The 12912-nt window shown below is 42.5% G+C and overlaps 1 protein-coding gene and 2 long non-coding RNA genes across 4 annotated transcripts in view; 2 read left to right on the top strand and 1 right to left on the bottom strand.

Annotated features, from left to right (window-relative positions):
* LOC146672599 (uncharacterized) overlaps window positions 1-3808 on the bottom strand; it is a 45959-nt gene extending 42151 nt beyond the window's left edge. Inside the window, exon 1 of one of the 2 annotated variants that reach the window (XR_014910368.1) lies at window positions 3433-3808. This is a non-coding gene — a long non-coding RNA (uncharacterized LOC146672599). The remainder of the gene's footprint in view (window positions 1-3432) is intronic. The other variant, XR_014910369.1, reaches the window with a different exon arrangement.
* LOC146672593 (uncharacterized) overlaps window positions 1-12912 on the top strand; it is a 348538-nt gene that overhangs the window by 91241 nt on the left and 244385 nt on the right. The window lies entirely within an intron of this gene.
* Window positions 79-834, top strand: LOC146672600 (uncharacterized). Its single transcript, XR_014910377.1, has 3 exons — window positions 79-208; window positions 503-565; window positions 696-834. It is a non-coding gene; the product is annotated as an uncharacterized LOC146672600 (long non-coding RNA).

Raw genomic sequence — 12912 nt, 5'->3', positions numbered from 1 at the left:
TAAATGAATACATTTAGTATCTACCTTCACTTCAAACAAGTCAAGTGATTGGTAAATGCTTAGAATTTGTCCATCTTAATAGATAGAATAAATATGAGATTGGAGTATTAGGCATTTATAAACATATATTCTTACAGTCTTAATCTGTCATTGTTTCATTTCAGATGCTGTCAGTCATTTTAGGAGGACTGAAGTGTGTTCATTTTAAGTAAGTACTATATGGAATATGATTCAACCATTTTTCTAGAGTAAGCATACCAGTACTGTCATCGTCTGAAAAAATCTATTAAGTACAATTCTTTCTCAACCTTCACTGTCTGTCCTTTCACTTCATAAAGGTATCCATGTCTTAAGATATGTTCAGTGTTGCTGCTGTGGAAGTGTTGTAGGTGACCTTTTATTGATGAGTGAATAGTCTTTGGTGATACAATTCAATCATAATCTGTCCTTTATAGATTTTAATATTCATCTAATCTTTATTCCTTTCTGTCCTGTTTGTCAGGGTCTGATCATACATTGTTTGTTTAAGAGGTTCGAGACCATTCAACTTTTTAAGTTCATCAACGTAAGTACTAGTGTATATGATTCCTCTAATTCCTTTCTGGAATAAAGATGCCAGTACTGTGATCATCTGAGCAAGTCCATCAATTGCCATTCACAGTTCTTTGTCCTTTCACTTGTGTCCTGTTTTTCAGGGTCCCATATAATTTCTTCAGAAGTAAGTACTGTATATGATGCCAGTATTTTCCCATATTTTCTAGATACTGTATTAGTACTGTGTGTAAAATGCCATCAAAAACTCAATTAAGTGTTATTCTTATTCTTCTTTCTCACCTTTCTTTCTCTGTCTCCTTTCATATTTAAAGGTTGCTGTGTTAACAAAATATATTGTGCTACCATGCTGTTTTCTATTGTTTTGGTAAATAAATACTTTATGAAAATATCCCTAAATCTGTCATTTATTAATTTTAATATTAATTAATGATCATGTCTCACCTCTAGTGTTCTTGGTCTTAATTTTAGGTTTCTACCATGTGCTGTAGATAGTTCAGGAGGTTAACTCTACCAAGCAGTCTTTTTGTTTCCGCTATGTACTGTTTAAAATCCCGAATAGGGAGAATGGTGTAGGTTTAACTTTATTAGATTGATACATATATACCAACAAGGCAGTGTACATCAAAGCAGTTGTTTTCATGCAAAGGCTTTATGGTTTTTCCTATAGCGATTGACAGACCACGTGACTTTGCGCATTGCATGCCGGGAACTCCTGGCAAAACAATCCAAGTACCGCAACAAATACAAGCATTTGCAATTGCAGCACCGCAAAACGTTCATTCTCCGGTTCCAATACCTTCTTGTCTTTTCTTTGCCGCACAAAAAAGGTATGTACAAAACGACGGAGAACAATGCCAGTCCGTACAAAGACAGACTCGACGAAAAGACAAAGAAAAGATACGAGGAAAAATCAAAGGAGTGAAAGGGTCAGACCCTTACGAGCACACAGAGGGACAAAAGACGTTAGCGTGCTGCCCAACTTTCACCACGCTCAGATTTATAATTATACGCTTCTTGGAGTGAGTGCATACACTCATGAAGTTTAGTAACTTCAGGTCACTGCAACAAGCCCAGGTAGTTTACCGACGGATGGGTACAGGACCTTGAAATGCACCGAAAGACCATCGTACGAACAAACGTAAGTTTACCTTTGTTCGTCTCACAAATCGTCGTCATAAGTACACATTCGTTAACCGTGTATTAATATAACCTTTGAGCTCAACGGTAATTAATTAGTAGTGGAAAAATAATTGTAATATTTGAGCCATTTCTGCTGTCCAACTACTTCTTACAAAATACATTTTTAATGTTAATTAGATTTTTTTTACCGCATAAATAAAGGTTATATAAAAGTCACTGCCAAAGACTGATTGCGGCTTCTACCTTGTTACACTAATGTTGTTTGTAGCTCAGTATGACTTTATGTCATCCATGAGGGATGCATTTGAGATATGTTTCACATATTATAGCCCAACAAGTTACTTATAGCAATTTAAATACGAGCAATCAGTTTCTTTGCAAATACCGGAAATCAGTTTTTGGCAGACAATCACTTTTTGGCACAACACCGGCTATTGCAGTTAATAATACAGCAGCTTCTTGCCATTTTTTGTGTTTCTTTTTATCGCTGTGTAACTGAGTTCAATTGAAAGCCTGTATGCGCTAGTACCGCTTGCCAAAAGTTCCCAGAATCCTTTGCGGTTTTATCCATGAATGACGTCACATTTTTGGTGGGCCGGTCTCCAGTCAAAATGCCCGGGCCGATTTTTTGTCCCAGTCCAGCCCTGCCTGCCCTCCAGCACTATCCACAGCAACCCCTCAACAGCAACATTGTACCCATCAGGTAAAGCATCGGCTACGTTTGCTTTGCCTTGTTGCCCATATTAGATTCTTGATGAAAGTGTGTTGTTGTTATTCAGCCTGGTTCAATGTGCCCCTTTTTAACTTTGAGCACCCGCCCCTTTAAACCTCTCTGCACGGCCCTGCCTAACAGACCTACACCTTAGTTCACAGATTCACTTTGTCTAAGGTTGATTTCTGGGATTTCACACAACCCAGGATTCAGATCGTGAATCCATGATGGGCTTGGATTTACATCATTATAAATGAAATGCGCTCTACTTGGAAGCAGCCGGCCCCGCCCCTTTTGACGGGTTGTGTGAGACTTTAAATCATCAAACTGTAAATTATAAATTAAATTGTTATTGATCCTTTACCCCGAGTCCTAAAGTGTAGATTTATTTTCTTACTCTTCTTATATTTATTGTTTGTTTACTTGCACCGCTGTAACTGCAGCCTCGTCGTCTCGTCTCTCTATATGCTGGACTGTCTGTAGCGGAGATGACAAAGTTTACTTTGACTTCAGCAGCGCGCAGGCGCACCGAGGGCTCTCGCGCTCACTTTATAGAATTTAGAAAAAACATCGGTGCAGATTATAAGTCTGTATCATAATATCTGTTTGTTGTTTTTATTTTGTTTTGCGAGTTGGTTATTAGATGCCGCTCCAGCCAGCCAGAGACTCCCGCCGCCCCGCCCTCTCCTCCCTGTGCCGCCAGCAGCAGGCGCACCTCGCAAACGGAGGGCGCCCTTACTCCCAGCAAATGGCTGATAGAAAACCGATCGGTGCCTACGAATTTCCCAATATGCGCTGGCATGACGTCGGGGAAGCATGGGTACGACCGATTATTTTATTTTTTTCTTGCCCGTGATGCCCCCCCACCACGATGCATTCTATTGGTTTGCACACTTACACACACCCAGCTGTGGTTTCCTGTTTTGCTGGACTCTGGAGAGCCCCGCCTTTAACGCTCTTCTCTCACAGAGAGCAACAGAAAACTTGGAAAAACTCCAGATTGACTGAACTCAGTTCAAAGTTACCTTGACACCTTTAGATGTGAGACGTAGTGATGGTCCGCTTGAAGCTGACGCTCCGGTGCGTGTGTCAGAAAGATCAACGCGCTGCTTCAGAAGCACCGTGTCGAGGCTTGATTCGTTTGGCCAGAGTCACGTGATCAGTGACGTCTGAAGCTTCGTTTAGAACGTACCTTTTTTTAAATCGAACTTTATTGAAACACAATGAGTATACAACATACAAACAGATGAAGTTTACAAAGGAACAGAACATGAACATACAGAACCAGGAGTAAAAAAAATGATGATATGAGTAGGCGAAAAAAATCAACATATAAATATTGTTCTGAGAGGCTTTTTGTTGGTTGAGTCTGAAATTGATTGTATGTACAATTCATATCCTTATAAAACGGCAGAAATATGGTGTTTTATTAATAAACTTACATTCATGGATATAAAATAGCTAAAAGTATTAACAAATATTTTATAAAAAAAACATTTATCATTCTTCCTGGGGAACTTAAAGAAACAGAATAAAACATTTTCCCATCGTAAAGAAAACTCCCTTAAAATATGGACAATAACAAAACTGCTAAATTCTTCCAGAATCTCTGTGTAGAGGAACCAAAAGAGATGTGCCACAGTTTCTGGATGATCCCCACAGAAAGTTCAATTAGTATTTATGTCTCTTTTAAATGTTACCATATAGTGACTGGCTGGGTCACATTTAGGAAGAATTTTATATGAGATTTCCTTCACCTTGTTCACAATTAGATCTTTATGGGATCATCCAGACTGTCTTCCAGGTGATATCTGGAACATGTCGGTTCCAGTAAGATATTCTATATATGGGAGAGACATGATATCTTCTTGGAATAAACTACGTATTCTCTTATTGCTGTTACCAAGTTCCTGTGAAAAGCAGATTTTTCCCACTGCTGACTCAGCTGGATCAGGGAGAGTGACTGAGGCAGATATTGAGCTGTCAGTGTTTTTATATAACATTAAAGTCCCTGAGGGTATGGCACCAAGCACCATTGAGAATTCCCCAACACTGACGGGAAAATTATATAGTGTAAGGAATTCATTGTAAGTAAGTAGTACTCCCTCGTTAAATTTTAAAAGTTAGTAGCGGCCGCCATTGTTGGCAGCTGAAATTTGGCTGGGCCGCGCTATGAATTCTGGGATATGGTGGGCCACGAAGGACACACCCGACCCATCCTTCAAACTCGGGGGAATGAAGGACGCATTTGAAGGAGTCGAGGAATCGGGACAGCCTTCGTCGCCTGGCTGTGACGTCATCGGCCTTCAAATGCGGCCTCCGGAGGATGCAGCCGACGTTTTGGGACACAGCTTGTGTGTCTTTGTTGGTCATGTGACCTCCCAGGGACTACACATGGAAACGAGCAGTTTAGCTCAAATCTGGCAGGTTTCCATCGTCTGTTTTTGTCCTGATGTCCATGAACATGAACACTGTCCCTGTCAAACACGTCCAGATAATCTGATCCAGTGTTGTTCTTCTTCTGTGGTGTTTGTGATGGAGCTGCTGATCCTGATGTCCTCCACCAAGGGGGCAGCAAATTCAGCTGACTGTCATCATTTATTAAAAAGATGTAACAATGTGACATAATGCAATATAATAGTGTCAGTTACACATTGTGGGTTGCACTGTGGCCAGAATGGACATTACCTCCTGCCTAATGGAAGCTGTCAGCCATCCTGCAACCATGAATTAGATAAGCAGAAGTGAAGGGATTGTTAACAACAATTTAATAATAAAATGTAATGTGATAGTTGCACTTTATTAGCTCCCCACAATCGTATGAATAATAACCATGAATGCACTGCATGCTCATAGCAAGTTCTTTAGGTTTAAAGTGAGATCCTGCTTTAAAGGGCGCTTCATCTGCTGGGAATGACATGTTTCTTCTAGTATGTAAGGCTCAGCCCATCTTACTGGGACTTACTTTTGTAGATCCACATGCTCTAAACCTGGTGCTCCATGATTGGTGCAGAAGCTTTAAGCTACTATTAACAAATAATGACCATGGACTTAGTTGTTACTACAATAACTTATCATTGAGCAACTTTTAATTTTACTTGTAAAACTATGCAAGTAGAATTGAATGGGGCACAGTGAGCTGAGCACAGGCCCACTCTGTGACACTCAGAGGTTTGTGGGTATCATACTGAGAGTATTGGACACAGTGCAGCCAGCTTGCAGCCACTTTCCCACCACTTTAGCACAATGTTTACATGAGACTCAGCCACACTAATGTTCCTGGGCAGACATGTGGTGCAGCATGGCTGATGGCACTGTACCTGCAGCTGTCATGGACAAGAACCACTCAATACCTCACCCAAGCCAAGCCTGTGCTGATGTTGTGATCTGAGACCGAGACACTAACCCAGGATCATGATATGATGTTGTGAGAGTTTCACTAAGAATTAGCTCTGATTACAAGATTTCCATCTATCGTAACTCTAATTTGTATTTACTTCAGTTTGTTCATCTTGGAGCTGTGTGCAGCTGAGGACAGTCTTATTATTACCAGGTGAGGATATGTAACAGCCACAGTCTGTAGAGATGATGTCACCATGGAGTGGTGATGTCACTGGAGCTGCCAATATGTGCTCCAGCCAAAGCTACACCAGAGGGTTGTGCTGTGTAACAGGTTGGTGCAGGTGGTGTTATCTACATTTGAACATTAGGCAACAGTCTCATGAAGACACTTTCTATTGTTCACTAAAGACCAACAATAACAGAGACAAAGGGAGAGCAGCAGAACTAGTGCTAACAATTAGCACTGCTAGCCTGCCCACCAACACCAGCTAATGTTCTAAAAACGATGATCAATGATTTTGCTGTAACGGCTCCAGCTGTCTGTGTCAGGGACACGTTGGAGATGAAGTGAGTGATCCAGTGACAAAGGTTTGGAAAGCTGCAGTCAGCTGAGACTAAAGGAGTCACCTGACCGAGAGACCAAATGTTTCACTGAGAACGTCCAGATGAACAGAATCAACCTTTGGGATAATCTGTTCCACACATCCATGTTTCACTTACTGCATTATATTTCCTCATTGCTGTGCACACAGGCCTGTGGCTTATAACCAACTCCAAGTTCAGACTCAGAGGCTGCTGAAGCTGTTTTCTGGAACAGAGACGTGTTGGATATAAAACCAACTCTTCTTTATGTGTCAGCACTGAGGAAAGGAGCAGCTTCGTTTCTAAGTGTATGAAGGACTGTAGCAGTGTGTGTGTGAGCTTTATTTCACAGACAGAACCATGTCAAAAACACAACTTCAGGTAAAAACAATACAAAATCAAAGAGTCTGATCAGAAGGATTAAACAGAGGAGTGTGGGACTGTTTTTAACAGACAGCAGGTTAAGCCAGGCTGGAGGAGTAAACTGAGCCTCGGTGTGAGCAGCAGTGTGTTTGACAGGAAGCTGAGATAAACAGTCTGGAGCCCATTTAGTGCTTCATATGAAAGTGTGAGGATTTGAAAGCAAATCTAAAATCAAGCAGGAGTCAGTGTGAGAATGATTTGTGCTTTTCCTCAGTCAGATGCTGGGAGTTTCAGTTCATCCATGTTCAGCGTGCTGTGCTTTGTGTAACAGGAGAATATGACAGTATAAATCAAGTCTTCATGTCACTGAAAGCCTCCACAGTCTGCTATGGAGGTGCATCAGTTTGGATTTACAAGAAGAACATTTCTTAAACCTGCCACAAGATGGCGCTCCAACAGAAGGGATGTCCACAGTGTAACACAGACACACACATACTGTGTGAATGTGTGAGTGAATGGGCTTTCAACACAAGGCTTCTGCTGCTACCTTTAATGACATAATTAGCTAACAAGAACAAACTGTTAATTACCACCAAAGAACGGCTCCAGATTTTAGCTGCTGACCATTTTGTGAAACGTTGATTACATCAGCTTATTGTTGATTTTTCAACCTTAATATCAGCTGCTTTAAAGGAGCCTCGTTCTCTCGCAGTAACACTTTTCTTCACTAGATGCAGTGCAGGCACAGTCTGTGTTTCTAAACTACACACTAATGTTCATTGTTGTGCAGCTAAATCCTCCCTCTGGATGGGAAGAATCCCTGTCAGGCTTCAAACACCTGGCTTGGTGTTCTGGAGCTAATGTGTCACCTGTGAGGACTCTGAGATGAACACACAGCAGACACTTCAGTTCTCCGTCTGTGTGTCCTCAGTTTCCCAGCATGCCTTGGCTGTGGTGGTGGAGGTGAATGAGGGGGAACATGCTGCTCTGTCAGCACTCAGGTTTCATACCTGGTGATCTCAGAGGACAAAGCGGCGTTACAGCAGCGCACGTTGATGAGACCTGATGCTCTGAACAGTTCAGACTTCAGCCTCACTCTGAGAAAACAAACGACTGACTGTCAGCAGCAACTACACCTGCTCCATCAGTGACGGAGAGAAGAACTGAGACTGAGAGACATACAGCTGCAGGTCAAAGGTCAGAAACGCCCGCTCTTTGTACGGGTCAGGAGTTAGTACTGCAGAGGTCAGAGGTCAGCTTGCTGACAAACCATTTGAAACAGTTTGGAGCTAAAAGCACAACAGCAGAGGAAAGAAGAGACACTGCAGAGATGATGCAAAATATTGTGTTTTGTTCTCAGCTGTCAAAAAGTGTAACACACGTGTTCCAGCACAGCCTTTGTGTACTTTCACTTCTCCATACTGTCCATTGGAAATCCTGTTTGTTACTTTTTGATTTCAGTCCATGTGTCCAAAGCAAACTTCTGTCCCACACTTTCTCTGCTGACTCTTCACCGATGCTCAGATGATCTCAGATGATTTCACCAGAACTCATCAAAATTCGGGCTCCACAGAAACCCAGACGTCACTAAACAAGCGTAACAAGCAAAGTGAAAACTGGTCGTTCAGCTTTATTGACCAAAGATAAGCTCACATGTCACCTCATGACACAGACACTTATTTCCACAGCATGCACGAGGACTGACAATAAGTGTCTATAAAGCCACTTCTATCTGCCACACCTGTGCTTCTGTCATGGTTGCTCTCCTCTCACTCTGTCATTTATCCACAGTCTGCCTCCCTCTGCTCCGTCAGCTGACGTCCTCTCTACACCACCTGCTGTGTTTTATCCTGCAAAAACACATTTAAGAAGCGTTGCACCGAGTAACGGGAGGAACTGCTATAAAATCCATTTAAAGGAGGTGGTGCTGAGTGCTGTGACTGGGGTCCCACCACTGACATCACGGGTGGAGGACATGTTGGAAAACTGCTACAAAGTGCTGTGCAGCCAGCAGAGCTTACAGTCTGTCCTGTGTGTCATACAGGCTCTCACACTTAGTGTTTCTGTGACACATTGAAGAGAAGTTTGTGTTGTTCACAGTTGTGCTTGTACTGAGTGACAGCTGACATGACCTAACAGGAATAATGTGTCTGTGCTGAATGAGAAGTAACACACAATGAAGTCTTGATGCATCTCAATCATCCAGGAAAGTGAGTCTGTTGCTTCTGTTCATCTGGACGCAGCGTTTTGTGGGAGAAACGTGTCGTCATCATCAGGTGACGTCTTCAGTCTCAGCTGCAGGTTTCAGTCTTACAAACAGGACATTTGCATAAAGACTGAAAGCAGCTGCAGGAACGATGGGCTGGGAGCTCCGTTCCTTCATCTTAATTATGCAGATTCTCAGGACCATTGATCAACAACCACTGATCCATGTCCATGAGTCCCATTCACAGAGATGTGGGAATGGCTGCAGTCACAGCATGTAAGATGGAAATAAATGAGAAGTATTTAGCTGAAGTGGATTTGATTTATCTTAGTTCTTTTTTAACTTGTAGTTCTACATTGGAAGATTATTGTGATATTGAAATATAAAAATACATTTATATTCTATTATTTTCTCAAAATAAGCGTCACACTTGTGGAAGTCGGTGTAGCCGCCGAAACGCCTGCATTTATGGAGACTTTCAGCCCCAGGTAGGCCAGTTATGGATCTTGGATCCACATTATGTCAGCAGCTGTTCTCCACCGTGAACTGTGTTCAAACAAACACGCTCACGCCTCACAGACGACAGCTTACAGTCTGTAGAGATAAAGTGACTTCGTACAGCCCCGACCTGCAGACGCTGTGCGCAGAGGTTCAGGAGCAGAAGTCCCGTTGTAAACATATCACGGCAGACCCGACGATGTTTGCATGAACGCGCTTTTTTTAAAAGTCAGGTCAAGGCTCCAAAAGCCCAAAGGCGATATAACAGTTTGTGTTTGCTACATGGATCATTGTAGTTCAGCTTTCCTTTGTTATATTTCTTTAAGAGCTCAAAATGTGTTCATTACATAAATCAAATGTAATTTTCTCTGTAGCACTTCATGGATTTCATAAGCAACACACTGTAGTTGTTCACACAAAGCATAAAGGTAAAAACAATATACACAGTGTTATCTTCATTTTAGATGTCACAAAGTATTTGCGGCTCCCAGTGTTTTCCCGAACCCTGACCCTTTGCGTGGAAACCGGGTCCAAAAGGCTCTTTGGGTGTTAAAGGTTGCTGACCCCTGCACTAGACCCAACTGACACATATATTTGATTCCAAATACAAAAAATAATGTGTAACCTGCTGGAAGAATGTAGGAGGTTGAGACAGGATCTCAACACTTGGTGTCTGCAACAAAAGACAACAATATGTGGGCCGATCGTGGCTCAAGAGTTGGCAGCTCGTCTTGTAATCGGAAGGTTGCCGGTTCGAGCCCCGGCTTGGACCGTCTCGGTTGTTGTGTCCTTGGGCAAAAAAGCACTTTGGGGTCCTTAGGGACGAGTAAAGCGCTCTACAAATACAGGCCATGTAATGGCAGAAACATTCTCTAGTGTAAATCCTGACTAGTTCATTAACTACAGATCAGTTTCAGTGAACATTATTCACAGAGGGATCTGAGTTCCTTATACCAGACTCTACAGAAACTGTAACACTGTGCAGCTCTGCGACTCAACAATATGACAACAATGTAACACACACTAGAATCATCAAATAAAGCCCCACTAACCACTAGAACTAGAACTAACTAACTAGCACTGGACACTTGCATATTAGAGATTTCTACCACCATAGGAGGCGAGATATCATCCTTGAACCAGAGCATCCAGCCCTCAATTTCGGACATAAAAAGCGACGTGGCCAGGCATGATAACACTTTGACTGAACTGCAGGACTGTGCCTCGAACCACTCTGACACCATCGCCACTCTCCAGGCCACTGTGGAGCGTTTGTCTGCGGAGGTAAAGAAGTTAGATGAGAGATGTGGAGCTCTTGAGGCACTCCAGGAGGAATCATTTAAGAACTGCAGGAATACCAGAAGGCACAGAGGGACCCAAGATGACTGAGTTGGTTCACACCTGTTGGCGGAGGCGCTATCTCTCGAGGAGAAGCCACTCATCGATCGAGCACATAGAGTGAATCGCCAGCGTCCCAAACAAAGTCATCTTCCTCGGCCCATCATCTTGAGATTGCACTACTACCACATTGGTGAGGAAATTCTGCTGAAAGCTGCAGAGAACAAGAACCTGATGTATAAGGGTTTTTAAAATAAACATCCTCCCAGATTTCCCTCCCTCTGTTGGAAACGCAGAGCATCATTTGCAAATATGAGAGGAAGACTACGTGGGATGACCGGCGTCAGGTACAGACTGCTATACCCTGCAAAGCTGTTAGTGACCCATGGTGATGTGAGGAAAAGCTTTAGCGATCCCAAAGAGACCGTAGACTACGCGGAGAAGCACCTCTCCCACCCACCTTCAAATGTATTAAAAGCAAGGATATATCTATATGTCTAACGCTGACACAGCACTGTGTTTCTTCTTTTCCCTTTATATTCCATGTAAAGGTGAATATGGAGCGTTTATGGAGCTCGTTTATTGACCAGCTGTCAGTTAGAAGGTAAGAGTTACTAGGTTAACAGAGGTTAGCAGTAACAGTACGGGGAAGTATATTGTGTTGTTCTTTTGTTGTTTTTATTTTATCGTACTTTACTTTGTTATTTTGATTTTACCTGTTGTGAGTGCTTCCCGTAATTCTCCTTTTTCTTGCGCCGCTGCGGCCAGAGTTCACAACATTACATATTTTTGTATCTATAAACAGGAAGCTGACACTCTCCAGACTTTATCAAAGGTGTGAGCGTCACAGCAGAGGCCTTTGTGTCAACGTAGCTGAAGACAAAACACAGAAACACATGAAGGAGATTTTCCTGGCCTGGATTTTATACAAATATTCTGCAGTACATCAAAAATGAAAGAAAACCATTAGTCAACATATGAACATCACCTCTGAAGTTACAGAGCTTTGATTGGAGACACAGCTGAGCGTTTTGCATTTTGCATAATTAATTACATAATTAATTTTGTAACCATAATTAAATGGTTACATCATCTTTAAAGTCCCCAGAGATCAGGAAAAGGGCCTGAGGGTGCTGTGTTTGGAGTCTGCTGGTTACAGTGTGCAGGACCTCACAGGCTGCTGCAGCGTTAGCAGAGGGCGGGACACACACAGCTATCATAATCACGTGTGTAAACTCTCGTGGTAGATAGTACGGTCTCATGCTAACCGCTAGCAGCTCAATGTCCTTACAGCATAGCGTCTCTTTGATAGAGAAATGCCCAGAGTTACACCATCTATCGTTCACAAACACAGCCAGACCCCCTCCTCCCTTCTTACCACTCTCCGCTGTTCTGTCATAAGAGGCTCAGCAGCTAAAGCAGCACACCTGGGTCTCCCAGCCTATTAAAAGCAGCCCTTTGCTTCACCTGCTTCACTAAACATTATTATTTTAAGCAGAGTGGTGTGATTTATGTAGGCATTGCTGTGTGACAGGATGACTTTTCTTGCACACCCACCAAATGAGGGCGCACATGCTTCCACGCCCACTGGTGACTGCACACATCCTTTCAAGGAAGCATTTCATTCATCCCTAACAAATGGAACAAAACACTGTGCAGCGTGTTCAGGTTTGAACGTGGCCCTGGCCTCTCTCTGCATCCACCTGGCACATGCAACACACATCCACTCCCTGCTGAACTGCTTGTATTTGATGTGTTGAAGTTTTGGTAAAGTTTGAATAAATTCCACTTTATTTATAGGAACATTTCATCTGTGGACTCCTGCTTCCCCTCTCCTTGAGCCAGTTTGTGACGGGAACATGACATAAGAAAAGTAATTTATCCCTTTTTGATTCTGTGTATCTGGCGCTCATCCAGTGAGTTCACACTTGGCAGAAACAGACTGAATTTGTCTGGAGAACTTTGGCTTCAGCCAAGTTAGATAAACACACTGTGTCTCTGTCAAAACAGCAGTGTAGTTGTGGCACCCCTGTGAGGGAATGACCACATGAATATTATTTTGTGTAAAACACTCATGTAACGGGACATTTTTCATTGCTATATGTATTTATTTTCAGTTTCTTTAAGAGGATAGAAAATCCATGTAACAGGGATTCATTTTATGTTAGAAAGCAGT

This window comes from Rhamphochromis longiceps, linkage group LG3 (assembly GCF_057381845.1).
Source record: "Rhamphochromis longiceps isolate RC_006_pf linkage group LG3, R_longiceps_female_GT1.1, whole genome shotgun sequence".
Taxonomy (NCBI): Eukaryota; Metazoa; Chordata; class Actinopteri; order Cichliformes; family Cichlidae; genus Rhamphochromis; species Rhamphochromis longiceps.
Note: the sequence above shows the minus strand (reverse complement) of the source record. Positions and strands in the feature narration are given on the sequence as shown.